Genomic DNA, 13,788 nt, shown 5'->3' with positions numbered 1-13,788 from the left:
TTTGTTTGCAAAGCCAATTTGGACACCCGCTTCTTTGATCTTCACTTTCAGTATTTGAGCAGGCACGTTAGTATCACTCATTTCACATGTGATTTGGGATTCAAGTTTCTTCAACAATCTAAAAAGCAGTACATTAGATGGGGAATTGTCTGCCGGCTGACTTAGAATCCCAATACCCCTGATACTAATTTGATGTGATGCATTTCACCAGATGTGTCTACCTGAACAATGTTTGATGCCCAAGAGAATCGGGTTGCTGCTGTACAGTATTAAACCTGGCTCCTTTTTCTCCCCCAAACAGCCCCCACCTCTTTCGAAAAGCGATTGGATGAAACATAAGATCTATAATACAGTTCTGCATAGTGATGTGAGAAGTTAACAAGTGTCTGAGAACAGAAACTGGGCTTCAGACAAACAAAGGAATCAAACTTTTACAATGCATCTGCAAAGGGAAATGGTTTTTCCCCCATTAAAGGGATGGAGTGGTTCTTCCAAATGTACTGAGTGCATCGAAACCAAATTTTTATGACATCGTTCTCCATGTGGCACTTGAAGCCTTGGGTACAACAACATCACACATGAACTCATGAAGCTGCCTTATACTGAATCAGACCTTTGGTCCATTGAAGTCAGTATTGTCTACTCAGACTGGCAGCAGCTCTCCAGGGTCTCAGGCAGAGGTCATTCACATCATGTACTTGCCTAGTCCCTTTAACTGGAGATGCCGGGGATTGAACCTGGGACCTTCTGCATGCCAAGCAGATGCTCTACCACTGAGCCACAGCCCCTCTGGGGCTTATTCAGGGCTGGGTGAGAAGCCTCTTCAGGCAGAGAAGTGAAGACGAAAACCCTAAGTAATGCAAAGAAGAACCCCTCATTGACAAGTATATAGCATAGGGGTCCCTGTGGAGATGATGATCACTTCCTTAACTTCTATGCTTGGTGTGCTGGTATATTGTAGGAATTGGAACTTATAAACAAAACAAAACTAAGATGCTGTAAGCCCAGGCCTTGGAGGACAATGTGCCAAAAGGAGGCAACTACTGTGGGCATGCCAAAGGTTCCTGAGCTAACAATATGTAGTTTTCGAGACAGTCGCATATGGAAGAAACCCCACTTGTTAGAAAGCACCATCATATCTGACTCACTGATTCTTGGACTGCCAATGCAGTCAGACAAATGACCAATAAAAATGTTTGTGTTGTTTTGACACCCCTTGGAACCAGATAAATGTTTAAACTCTCACTGACCTTCACTTGCCCACATTGTCAGTTAACCCTGTTGTCCGGCAACTCCTGTCGTTTGGTTTCTGTGCATCCCAGACATCATTACACCACATGTGGGTTTCCCCAGCCAATAGGATTACACAGAAGTGTGGGCAAGTGAGGGCAAAGCCAATGAGGGCAAAGTGGTTTTAAAAAGGGGTGGAGCAAAATGGCATGATCCTACTCCCTTCTATGTGACTCCAGTGGTAGGTTCCTTTCAACATCTGCATGTTCTTTCCAGTTTAGGGTGTCGTACTGCCATACGCTTAGGTTCATACCACCAGCTCATAGGATGTGTGCATGACTAACTAGAGAAAGAAGAATTGGAGACCTAATGTCTGGGTGTGCTTCCGTTATGACGACTTTGTTTTGCCTTATTTGCTCTTTGCTTTCCAAGAGTTCTGCCAGACCAGAATAGCACTGTGGAGATTCAGAAATGCGGCATCTTTCTTAAAATCCCAAAGGCCGTATATATTTTTCATTCACTGCTTTGTCTCAGGAGAGCGTTTGCAACCTGAATCCACTCAGCAAGGCCTTACACTTTGTAATTTTATTTATTAAAAGTTTTCCACCCCTCCTTTCTAAAAATCGGAGACAGCTAAGAACAAACAAATAAGAATGCCAAAATCAAAAACGGCAGAAAAACATCTTGGGCTTAATTGAAGATACACAATAATCCCTCTAAACCATAAAGCAACCAGTTGGGTGCTATTTCACATTTCAGAAGGGAGGTCAAAGAGATGTTACAAACCGGGGAGCTGGCCAGTTGTTTTAATTCTCCAAGCAATTTATGATGTTGATATTTTAATTGCTTTTGTTGTTCTATTTATTGCTTTTCTTTGCATTTTATTTATATTTGTTGTATTTTAAATGTTGTAAGCCACCCCAAGTCCTCCATGGGGAGAGGGTGTGGGGTGTAAATTAAACCAACAAACAAACAAATTCAAAGGGATATTGCAAACATACATAAAGCAATGTATTCTAATGGCCCTTGTTCTGGTTACATTTTAGCCTTCATACTTTTATCTCACCCCCCCGCCAAGGACCTCAGAGCAGCTTATATGATTGCCCATTTCCCCTTATTTTATAATGTTGCCAGGCCTGTGCTGGCCAATCCTGGGAGCTTTTGGGGGTAGGGCCTAGGGTGGGGGGAGTATCGTAACTCCCCCCCAAAACCCATAATTGCAGAACATTTCATATTGTGCAAGCCTGGCTCAAACCACTTCGTCTCTCCAGATGTAATGGCAAATGGTGGTTTGTACTAGTTACATCCTTCTAAGACCATTGACTGCATAACTGTATAACTATGTTTAGGACTGCGCTAGACTGGGCTCACAAGTCCCCTTTGTGTATTGCCATGTGTTCATGAAGAGCAGAGCAGATCATCCAGGAGTGATAAAGTTTGTAGTTTATCTGGCTATCGCCGCAATAATAAAATAATCCAGGAGTTTTTCATCAACACCCAGCGGCACAGAACTGGTCCTTGCAAATCATGTCATTCCCTAGGTCAGGAGGATTCTGGGCTGTTCTCCTTGCAGCTTCTGCCCCTAACCAGTAGCCCTGTTGGCACAGGGATACAGGGCAATGTCTAGACAGCCAGCCTACAAAGAAGTCTTCATCACAAAAATAGAAAGGACAAGAAAAGATGGCTGATTCTGGGTTGTGGGAATCCTCTGTGCTTAACTGGGAGCTGTATGATTATAAAACCCATCTGGTAAATCTACGACAAAACTTGTGCAATTAAATAATAAAACATTATTTTGTCACCACAAGAGCCAGGTTGGTGTAGTGGTTAAGAGTGGTGGACTCTAATCTGGAGAACTGGGTTTGATTCCCCACTCCTCCACATGAGCGGCGGACTCTAATCTAGTGAACTGGGTTGGTTTCCCCACTCTTCCGCATGAAGCCAGCTGGGTGACCTTGGGCTAGTTACAGTTCTCTCTGAACTCTCTCAGCCCCACCTACCTCACAAGGTGTCTGTTGCGGGGAGAGGAAGGGAAGGCGATTGTAAGCCAGTTTGGAACTCCTTAAAGGTAGAGAAAATGGAGGTATAAAAACCTTCTTCTTCTTCTCCTCCTTCTCCTCTTCCTCATCTTTTGGGCCAGCACAGTGTTGCAAAACTGCTGCAAAGCTACCAAAATGCACACTTTTGCCCGCACAGGCATTTCTGAAGAGACGGGTTCTTTGCCCTGTATGTCCAGCTACTGGACTCCTCAAGCTATTTCCACCCCATACCCACCCACACGAGTAGTATAGCCTCACTTACAAATTAATAACAGTCCTTTCCCCGTTTTTTCTCTTGATCAAGATTTACCTTGCCTAAATGATTTATAATGGATACTGCCAGTACACTTATTATTTGCATTTATTCCATGTTCCAGTTCTTAACTAGCAATATATGAATGGTCTCCTCATCAGCTTCTCCTACCACTGCCAATAACGGGGTGGGGGGGGGGGAATCTGGGAATGGTGAGCTACTAAAAATAAGGAGTGTTAAATACAAACAAACAAGCACAGTTCACCCCAACACTTCTTGAGTGTAATAGTGAATGTTATTACTCAGAGGTAGTCACTGCCAAACTGCCATATATAAATTAAAAAGCTAGCATATGGCATAAAATGTACCATGCCATACAAACACTAGCTGTGTGTAAATAACAACTGTAGCTTGAACAGCAGTGGCATTTCTGCAACTGTATCGTCAGGCAAACATGTGGGGTGGTGTTGCTGTTATTATTAAACCAGCCAAACTACCAAACAGCTAAGGATGAGCATATTCCCTTTCTCCCGTTCTTTTATTGTTCTATAAATGTTTTTGTGCTGCATTTCACTTTACCTAGGATAGTCTGTAAAATTAATTCCCAAATTGGATTTTGTACAGTTTCTTTCCTCCCATTTGCACTGCTACTCCACATATGGCCAAAGTGCAAATATTGATTTTGTGCAAACACCACACACCCACACAGATTCTTTTTGTGTGGTGTTTTACTGGTGCACCAAAGCTGTCCTGTATCTTTCTAAAACTGTACACCAGGGGTGTCAAACATTAGTCCCATGGGCAGGATCCAGCCCCTTGAGAGCTCTTAGCTGGCCTGCCAGCCAGCTGAGGCAACCCCCCCCCCCCCGATTCCCGATCTGGGCTGGCAAGGGCCAACCAAATGACATTTGTATCATCTCTGGCCCTCCTAACAAATGAGTTCGACACCCCTGCTTTACACCAAACAAATACATAAATAAAAATCTGGACATAACACTTGGGGTGAAAATGCATGGTCGCTTTAGCCTCCTTTATTCCCTGTTTCAGCCAGGATTCAGCCAGGATTGAATGCACTTTAGGCGAAACGGAAGTGTTTAATCCTGGATGAATCCTGGATGAAACAGGGAATAAAGGAGGCTAAAGCGACCGTGCGTTTTCGCCCTTGGATGATCTTGTCATTTTGGATAGTGTTTTATCCACCCACATGTACACTGATAAAGCACCACATGAAAAGAATCTTTCTGCAATGATACCTGCAGTGACATCGTGATTGCTTTTTTGTAGTGTTTTATTAATAGCTACCTCAGTACCATAGGCGGGGCAAGAGAGATGGAAAGGAATGTAAGGGACGGGGGGAAAGTCAACTGTACACACAGAATGACTTGCATAAATGAATGCATCAGTTCCACTTCAGAAACAAGACTGAGTGATTTGGAAATTGAAAATCTGGGGAGAAATTCAGAGAGAAGGATTGCTATGAGCAGCTACATCTTTGGTTTTCTGTATCTCATTGTTCTTGGAGTAGAAACAGGGATATACAAATATGCCAGGAGCGTTTTTTTTTCTTTTGTGTTTTTTACATATTTGTTGTGACTTTATTGTCCAGCTTATTTCCCCAATTTGTTTAATTCTTTTTACTATTCACCATTTAAACAACATTTTTACAATATATTGTCTTTGCTATATGCCAGTTTTATGGCGTTTTCATTGTGCTCTTTTTTGTGTGTGCATTTTTACAACATTCATTAATGCCATTGTTACTCAAAACAGGCATCACTTTTAATGGCAATGTTACTATCAACCTTCATTATTTTGGCCTGGGAAAGATGACTGCAATTGCACCCCGCCTGCCGAAAACCATGAAAGGAAGTCAGTAGTCATAAAATTCAGTAACATAGTTCAGTAGAAACAAATGAGCAAAGATGAGACAGGGAAGAAGAAGAAGAAGAAGAAGAAGAAGAAGAAGAAGAGTTGGTTTTTATATGCCGACTTTGTCTACCACTTAAGGGAGTCTCAGGGGTATTCTTCACGGACATTTGCTGCTGTTTCGATGCTGATTTGCATCGGAGTCAAATTTTGGTTATTCACTGCAGATCCGTGGTTTTCCCCCCTTAGCCAAATAAGCCGGGTTAAAAGCGAGGCAATCCAAACCACTTTTGAAACGATCTTTCCTGTGAACACGTGTTTTCTTGCGCGGATGCCCATGAAAAAATGTTTGCTTCGCTCCCCGGGACGTCTCCTTTCTCCTCCCCCAAGAAAGGTGATTGGCTGGGGGAGTTTTGCGCTCGGACAAGAATACCGCCCCTTTGGCTGCCTGCCTGCCTGCCTAGAATCCTGGCACTTCTCTCCTTCCGTCCCCGCACGCCTTCCCCGCTCCTCGCCCGGGATGGGTCTTGGAGCTGGGCCCACACCTCCAAGCCCAGGGGAACGTTGGACGGATGGCTCCAGGGGGAGACTGGCAGGGCCACGCCATGTGGTCCTCGTGCGCTGGGGGTGGTGGTGGTGGCAGCTCAGTCTAGGGCAGTGGGGGGGATCTTCAAGAGAAGGGGCTGTTGGCCCTTCTGCCCCAAAGGGGAGGGGGGATTTTTGAGAAATCGGATGGGGAAAATGTGCATCGTGAGAGCGGAAAACCCAAGGCAAAACTCCCTCCCATCACTTTTCTGAAGAGGGGCGGCCAGCCTCCTCTTATCTCCCTCCTCTCTCACGATGCAATGTGGCCGGATCATGGCCAGCGCGCAATCCAGGGGCTTTCTTTCCTTCCCCCCCCCCTCGCCATGCACACTGGCTGGATTGGGGCTGGCATGCAAGCTAGGGCCCTCCTGTCTCTCACGATGCAATGTGGCCGGATCATGGCCAGCGCGCAATCCAGGGGCCTTTCCTCCCCCCCCTCGCCATGCACACTGGCTGGATTGGGGCTGGCATGCAAGCTAGGGCCCTCCTGTCTCTCACGATGCAATGTGGCCGGATCATGGCCAGCGCGCAATCCAGGGGCCTTCTTTCCTCTCCCCCCCCCTCGCCATGCACACTTGCTGGATCGGGGCTGGCATGCAAGCTAGGAGCCCTCCTGTCTCTCACGATGCAATGTGGCCGGATCATGGCCAGCGCGCAATCCAGGGGCTTTCTTTCCTCTCCCCCTCCCTCGCCATGCACACTGGCTGGATCGGGGCTGGCATGCAAGCTAGGGCCCTCCTGTCTCTCACGATGCAATGTGGCCGGATCATGGCCAGCGCGCAATCCAGGGGCCTTCTTTCCTCTCCCCCCCCTCGCCATGCACACTTGCTGGATCGGGGCTGGCATGCAAGCTAGGAGCCCTCCTGTCTCTCACGATGCAAAGTGGCCGGATCATGGCCAGCGCGCAATCCAGGGGCCTTCTTTCCTCTCCCCCCCCCCTCGCCATGCACACTTGCTGGATCGGGGCTGGCATGCAAGCTAGGAGCCCTCCTGTCTCTCACGATGCAATGTGGCCGGATCATGGCCAGCGCGCAATCCAGGGGCTTTCTTTCCTCTCCCCCCCCCCTCGCCATGCACACTGGCTGGATCGGGGCTGGCATGCAAGCTAGGAGCCCTCCTGTCTCTCACGATGCAATGTGGCCGGATCATGGCCAGCGCGCAATCCAGGGGCTTTCTTTCCTCTCCCCCCCCCCTCGCCATGCACACTGGCTGGATCGGGGCTGGCATGCAAGCTAGGGCCCTCCTGTCTCTCATGATGCAATGTGGCTGGATCATGGCCAGCGCGCAATCCAGGGGCCTTTCCTCCCCCCCTCTCGCCATGCACACTGGCTGGATCGGGGCTGGCATGCAAGCTAGGAGCCCTCCTGTCTCTCACGATGCAATGTGGCCGGATCATGGCCAGCGCACAATCCAGGGGCCTTCTTTCCTCTCCCCCCCCCCTCGCCATGCACACTTGCTGGATCGGGGCTGGCATGCAAGCTAGGAGCCCTCCTGTCTCTCACGATGCAATGTGGCCGGATCATGGCCAGCGCGCAATCCAGGGGCTTTCTTTCCTCTCCCCCCCCTCGCCATGCACACTGGCTGGATCGGGGCTGGCATGCAAGCTAGGGCCCTCCTGTCTCTCACGATGCAATGTGGCTGGATCATGGCCAGCGCGCAATCCAGGGGCCTTTCCTCCCCCCCTCTCGCCATGCACACTAGCTGGATCGGGGCTGGCATGCAAGCTAGGAGCCCTCCTGTCGCTCACGATGCAATGTGGCCGGATCATGGCCAGCGCGCAATCCAGGGGCCTTCTTTCCTCTCCCCCCCCCCTCGCCATGCACACTGGCTGGATCGGGGCTGGCACGCAAGCTAGGAGCCCTCCTGTCTCTCACGATGCAATGTGGCTGGATCATGGCCAGCGTGCAATCCAGTGGCCTTTCCTCTCCCCCCCTCACCATGCGCACTGGCTGGATCGGGGCTGGCACGCAAGCTAGGAGCCCTCCTGTCTTTCACGATGCAATGTGGCTGGATCATGGCCAGCGCGCAATCCAGGGGCCTTCTTTCCTCTCCCCCCACCCCCCCATTCCCACTTTCAGCTAAACACTTCTCTGGGCACATGGATTCCCTGCCCCCCCCCCCAATCCTGTCTATCATTAAAGGGCAATGGGTTCCACACCTATAGAAAATAGAGGGAAGCTTTGAGGAAAGCGCTGCCTTCCCCCCCCCCCCCACACAATTTGGAATCTGACTGTTCCCAAAGCAGAACAGAGCAAGGGTGGAAGAAAAATGGAGGAGACCAGAGGGACTGGGGCTTGTTTTTTGCGCTGGGGCTGGTGAACCGCACAAGGTATTCTGCTGGGCGGAGTTGGGGCGGAGCTGGGGGCAGGCATAAACAATGAGCCTGTTGGAAGGGGAGGGCTCCTGCAAAAGGGACAGACCAAACCGTTGTCAAATACAGCGTGCTTTGTTCCCATGAAAAACCAAAACTACAGATAATTGATAGGGATAAATCGCGGCCATGAAAAAAACATTTAAATCGTGTTTTTTTTTAGTCCATGGCAAAACAGAAGCAAAATCTACCGTTCCCTTCCCCTCCCCACAAAAGACACCCTGTGAGGTAGGTGGGGCTGAGAGAGCTCTAACAGAGCTGTGACTAGCTCAAGGACACCCAGGTGGCTTCAGGTGTAGGAGTGGGGAAACAAATGCAGTTCACCAGAGTAGCCTCCGCCCGCCACTCATGTGGAGGAGTTGGGAATCAAACCTGGTTCTCCAGATTAGAGTCCACCACTCCAAAACACTGCTCTTAACCACTACACCACGCTGGCTCTGATGCCAGTTTCCAAAACACTGCTCTTAACCACTACACCACGCTGGCTCTGATGCCAGTTAGGATGAATGCCAGTTGGTAGCCTGGGCAAGTGAAAGGTCATAAGGTACTACGCTGACTGAAAGCTATCGATGGATTGCCCTCATATGTAGGTAAGCTATTATACATTCACATGGCTACCTCTTGTTTAAAGTAATCTCTTTCCAGTCCTAGAACTGTTCTGCGAGGGTCTGCTTTTGAAAAGGCTGGCTTACATGGGCCGTAAACTCCGATTTCTATACGATGCTACCGAATACTCCGTGTCTGCCTTGACAGTTGCTGGAAAAAAACGTTCGTAACTTGATGGAAATATACCAGCAGGGTCCCTCTGACACTGCAATTGCTGCAGTCATTTCTTTGTCTTTCAAATGCCATATAATTGCTAATGTAATTAGTGATGTATACAGAGGGGGGCCGTGCAATTACCAAGTCCTAAGATCAAGTAATTAATGTTCTGTCAACAAAACAGCAACTGTTTCATTAACAACTGCCTGGATGTGAGTGGCAAATATAATCAAAGGCAAACCCAGCAGTCCAGGGCATTAGCCAGTCTGTCGAATTGTGGCCCCTGAAAATGAACAGCAAATTCAAACCCAGAACAGCGACAGCTGCCATTCCAGTTAATGCTAGCAAGATAGAACACGAGGCTCAGTCCCAGGACAAAGTTACTGGAACCAGCTTTTGCTGGGGCTTCATATCCTGCCCTGTTTCCCCAGGCTTTGCTATTCCTTTCTACCCAGATTTGCAGTCTCTTCTCTCTTCTTGTTAGAGCAACACCACATCTCTTACGCCTGGGAACAGGGTAAAGTTTTCTTTCCCCCAACAGACGTCTTTCACTTTCCTCAGGGCAAGTTTCCCCAAAATGCACACTGCTGGCACCTTCACGCTCAGCGGTTAGAATACCTGTGAACTTTCCATGGCATCCAAAACCACACAGCTCTAGCATCATACCAGGTGAGATGCTGAAAGATCTCCAATTTTTTTTTTATTCTCGAGCGCTCCGGAAGGGGGCAGGGAGAGCATGATTTTGATTAGGCTATGGTTACTCATGCTCCCTTGCCCCACTTTTCTGACCTCAAACACCCGCTTTGGAACTGCTGTTTTCCTCCCTGGAGGAAACAGACAGGCACAGTAAAGGGCAACTGAAATACTTCTCATGGTGGAACAAATAAAAACTCAGGTGAGCCTATAAAATAGTAGAAAGGGTTAATGTCCCTTGCCTGGGCCTTTCACAGCTGATTTTTAAGGATAAAAATGCACTGGAAGTACTTTCATAGATTTCCTAGCAGTTTATTTTGAGAGCCAATGGTTCAAGGACTAGGATTTGGGGGACAGGAGTTCAAATTCTCTGCCATGAGGCGGAGTGACTTTGGTCTCAGCCTAACCTTCCTCACAGTGTTGTTGTGAGGATAAAATGAAAAAGAAGAGAACAGCGTTGTAAGCCGCTTTGAGTCCTCAGCAAGGAAAAAGGTGGGGTATAAATGAAGTATATAAAATAAAATGAACGATGGCACAGAATGGACAGGACTCCTCCTTGCGCCAGCTCTGAGAGGCTGATGCTGGAAGCCACGTTGTGTTGGTAGAACAGTGCAGAATAGGGCCCAATTCTCCTTGAAGCAATAACCTCCTGCCTCGGTTGTACAATTGCAGGTCAGATGACCAAATGTTCTTCCATACAGAAAAATCCTGTGTGTCGAAAATAATCATCTTGGGAAAAAGCTAGGCTAGAACTCTTTGTCTTGACAGGCTGGTTTTCCCTGGCAGCAATCCTACGAGCATTTTCCTGAGAGTAAGCCTCACTGACTAAAATGGGACTTACTTCCAAGCAGTCCTGCTTAGGATCACTCCCTCACATGAACTTTCTTTGTACAGAGTCATGTGATCCCTCATACGTAATCTAAAGTGGTACAGTCTAGAAAATATATAATTCTTCTTCTTTTGAGGCTTGAGACTACATTGTTAACTGCATGTCTAATGTCTAAAGGCATTCCAGTTTTGGGGGTGTGGGTTAGTTTTGTAATCTCTTGCTAGTGGCTAGTTCAAATCACAAGTGCATACACATACCTTGAGAGCCAACGTGGTGTAGTGGTTAAGAACAGTGGACTCTAATCTGGAGAACCAGGTTTGATTCCCCACTCCTCCACATGAGCGGTGGACTCTAATCTGGTGAATCGAGTTGGTTTCCCCACTCCTACACATGATGCCAGCTGGGTGACCTTGGGCAAGTCACAGTTCTTTCAGCTCTCATCTCCACCCACCTCACAAGGTGTCTGTTGTGGGGAGAGGAAGGGAAGGAGATTGTAAGCTGGTTTGATTCTCCTTAAAAAGGTAGAGAAAGTCGGCATATAACAACCAACTCTTCTTCTTGATTTCTTCTGTGCACCTGATGACTCACAAGTGCACGTCTGAACTGACTCCATGGAAAAGATGGCATTACCAGAGATAGGAAGTGCAATGGAAGTGCTGGATAGATGCTACACTCTGCAATGTCATCTCTGTGGTACTCCATGTGCACATGCCAGAGACAGCCCTTTATGTGCATATCATCTAGTAGTGGCCAGCCTTGTATGAACCAGGCCTACTGCTAGGGTTGCCAGCTCCGGGATGGGAAACGCCTGGAGATTTTGGGGGTGAAACCTGAGGAGGGTGGGGTTTGGGGAGGGACTTCAGTGGATATAATGCCTTAGAGTCTTCCTTCCAAAGTGGCCATTTTCTCCAGGAAAACTGATCTCTGCCACCTGGAGATCAGTTGGAATCCCAGGAGATGTCCAGCTACCACCTGGAGGCTGGCAACCCTTCTCTACTGCCCTCCATGTGTTAGGAATCCAGCACTTGCTTCCATTGCTCATTCATATGATGAGAAACTTGCTCCGGATCATTCCCCCTTTCCACAAATTGTTTTCGAAACTCTTAGCCCAGTTAAATAATATACAATACCCCAAGGAGAGTGAAATGGAGATGCAGAGGCAGAAACAGACCGCTGAGGATATCTGAGATCAGAAACACAAATAAGCACAAAAGGACTCCAAAAAGTATCTGATTTTGCCCCTCCCTTCAGTATGCATCATTATACCAGAGGGTTATTAAATAGAAGTTTAAAACAGCGGTTAATAGACTGTTTGACTTCAGAGTCAGACATAATCTTTGATGTCAGTTGATTAAGGATTCATTTGCTATGACATACAGGCATACAAATAAATAAAGTCTTGATTCCCCCTCTTCCCTCTTTCCTGTTGCTTGTGAGCTGAAATGTTTCTAAAGATTTATCTCAAGTTCAAACTAAGAAACTTCAGGAAGATGAAGGAGTCTGTTTTGTAATCTATTATCCCACTTCAAAGCTTTGCTTCCGCGATGCATCCCAATTTGGGTCCCCAGCAGGAGAGGGAGGGGTGAGGATGGGCAGAATGATGGCGCACTGACAGCGTGATGTCACTTCTGGTGAATACTTGGATGTGACTTTACTCTCTGGTAAAACCACCGAGTTTTGCCTGAATCCTAGAGTGGTGCATCAGTGTCATGCCGGTGATGTGACATTATTTCTGGGTTATTTGTCAGCAATGAAATTGTGTTGTTGCACACACTTTTTAAAGCAACCCCCCCCCCCACTAGCCCTTTGCAAGCTGGCGGGTAAGAGAAAGGAAGGAGATCTCATGCTAATCCCAGTCCCAAAAAGTCCTTTATTCTACTTCTTAACATTGCTAAAACGATGTAATGATCAAGCATGGCCCAGTTTTGCCCAAAGTCTGTCCATATAGAAAGTTAACATGTTAAGGGTCCAGTTTAGCCCTGACATGCTAGTTTTTTACTTAGAATAAATTTTATATGGAGGAGCTTGAGGTAGTAAAGCCTGCAAGGACCTCAGGGCGGTGTGCATGACTCTTCCCTCCACCTTATCCTCAAAACAATCTTGTGAGACAGGTTAGACTGAGAGGTCCAAACTTCAAGTTCATTTATTGAGTTTCATGGATGAGTGGGGATTTGAAGCATAGGCTTCCAAGCCCTAATCTGACACTGTATCATACTACAGTGGCTCTTCAGTTCAATGAACACAAGATCACTCTTATTCCCCTTTGCCACGGAAGCTTGCTGGGTGACCTCGTGGCAGTCACACACACTCAGCCTAATTTACCTCGCAGGGTTGTTGCAAGTGTAATTCTCCCTTTTACGTGTAGGTCAGGATTACAGAACTCACTCAAGTTCATACAGCAGAGACTGGTGTGCTCAAAACAACATCTCTCTATTAACAAGGAGATACTGGGACCCGGAAAACTAGTTTCAGAACAAAAGAGCGCATACAGTCTACAGCCTCAGCTAACAAACAGGACTAACTAAGCAGGGACTCCACCCCATGAGGCTAAACCAACTTGCACAAATATTTGGGGGTGGGGGTTCCATTGTAATGTATACAATAAATATATCACAGCTAGGATAAAATGAAGGAGATAAGAATGATGTAAACTGTTTTGAGTGCCCATTGGGGAGAAAGTTGGGGTGTAAATGAAGTAAATAAATAAATAAACCAGGACATACCATTTTTACTTTATTTCTTTAATAAAGTGGTAGCTTAAGGTCCCTGGGGCAGGTCTTTCCTAACCAAGGTCCTGAAAACTGAGACTCAAAAGCAGCCGAGCCATGGTCCTACCAATAGTGTTAGCGAAATCACAACAAATCTAACAAAGGATACAGGAAGTGGGGCAATACAAATCTAATGCCTCTGTGACTGACATAATGCCTTTTCTACTAAGCGACAGGGATCCCAAGGCTACATTGTCAGTGGCAAGATTTGTTTCAGTCCTTATATCCCTCAAACACTAGATATATGCTGCTCAAGATCAATGGATCATGGAGCTTCTAAGGGATGAAAGGAAAGGAAAGGAAGTGGGGCAAGAGGATATTTACCAAGAGATTTCGAGGAGACTCCTAAGCCTAATTATTGACCCATTTACCAGTCAGCCCCACCATCCACC

The sequence above is a fragment of the Euleptes europaea genome, chromosome 14 (assembly GCF_029931775.1).
Source record: "Euleptes europaea isolate rEulEur1 chromosome 14, rEulEur1.hap1, whole genome shotgun sequence".
In the NCBI taxonomy this organism is placed as follows: Eukaryota; Metazoa; Chordata; class Lepidosauria; order Squamata; family Sphaerodactylidae; genus Euleptes; species Euleptes europaea.
Note: the sequence above shows the minus strand (reverse complement) of the source record.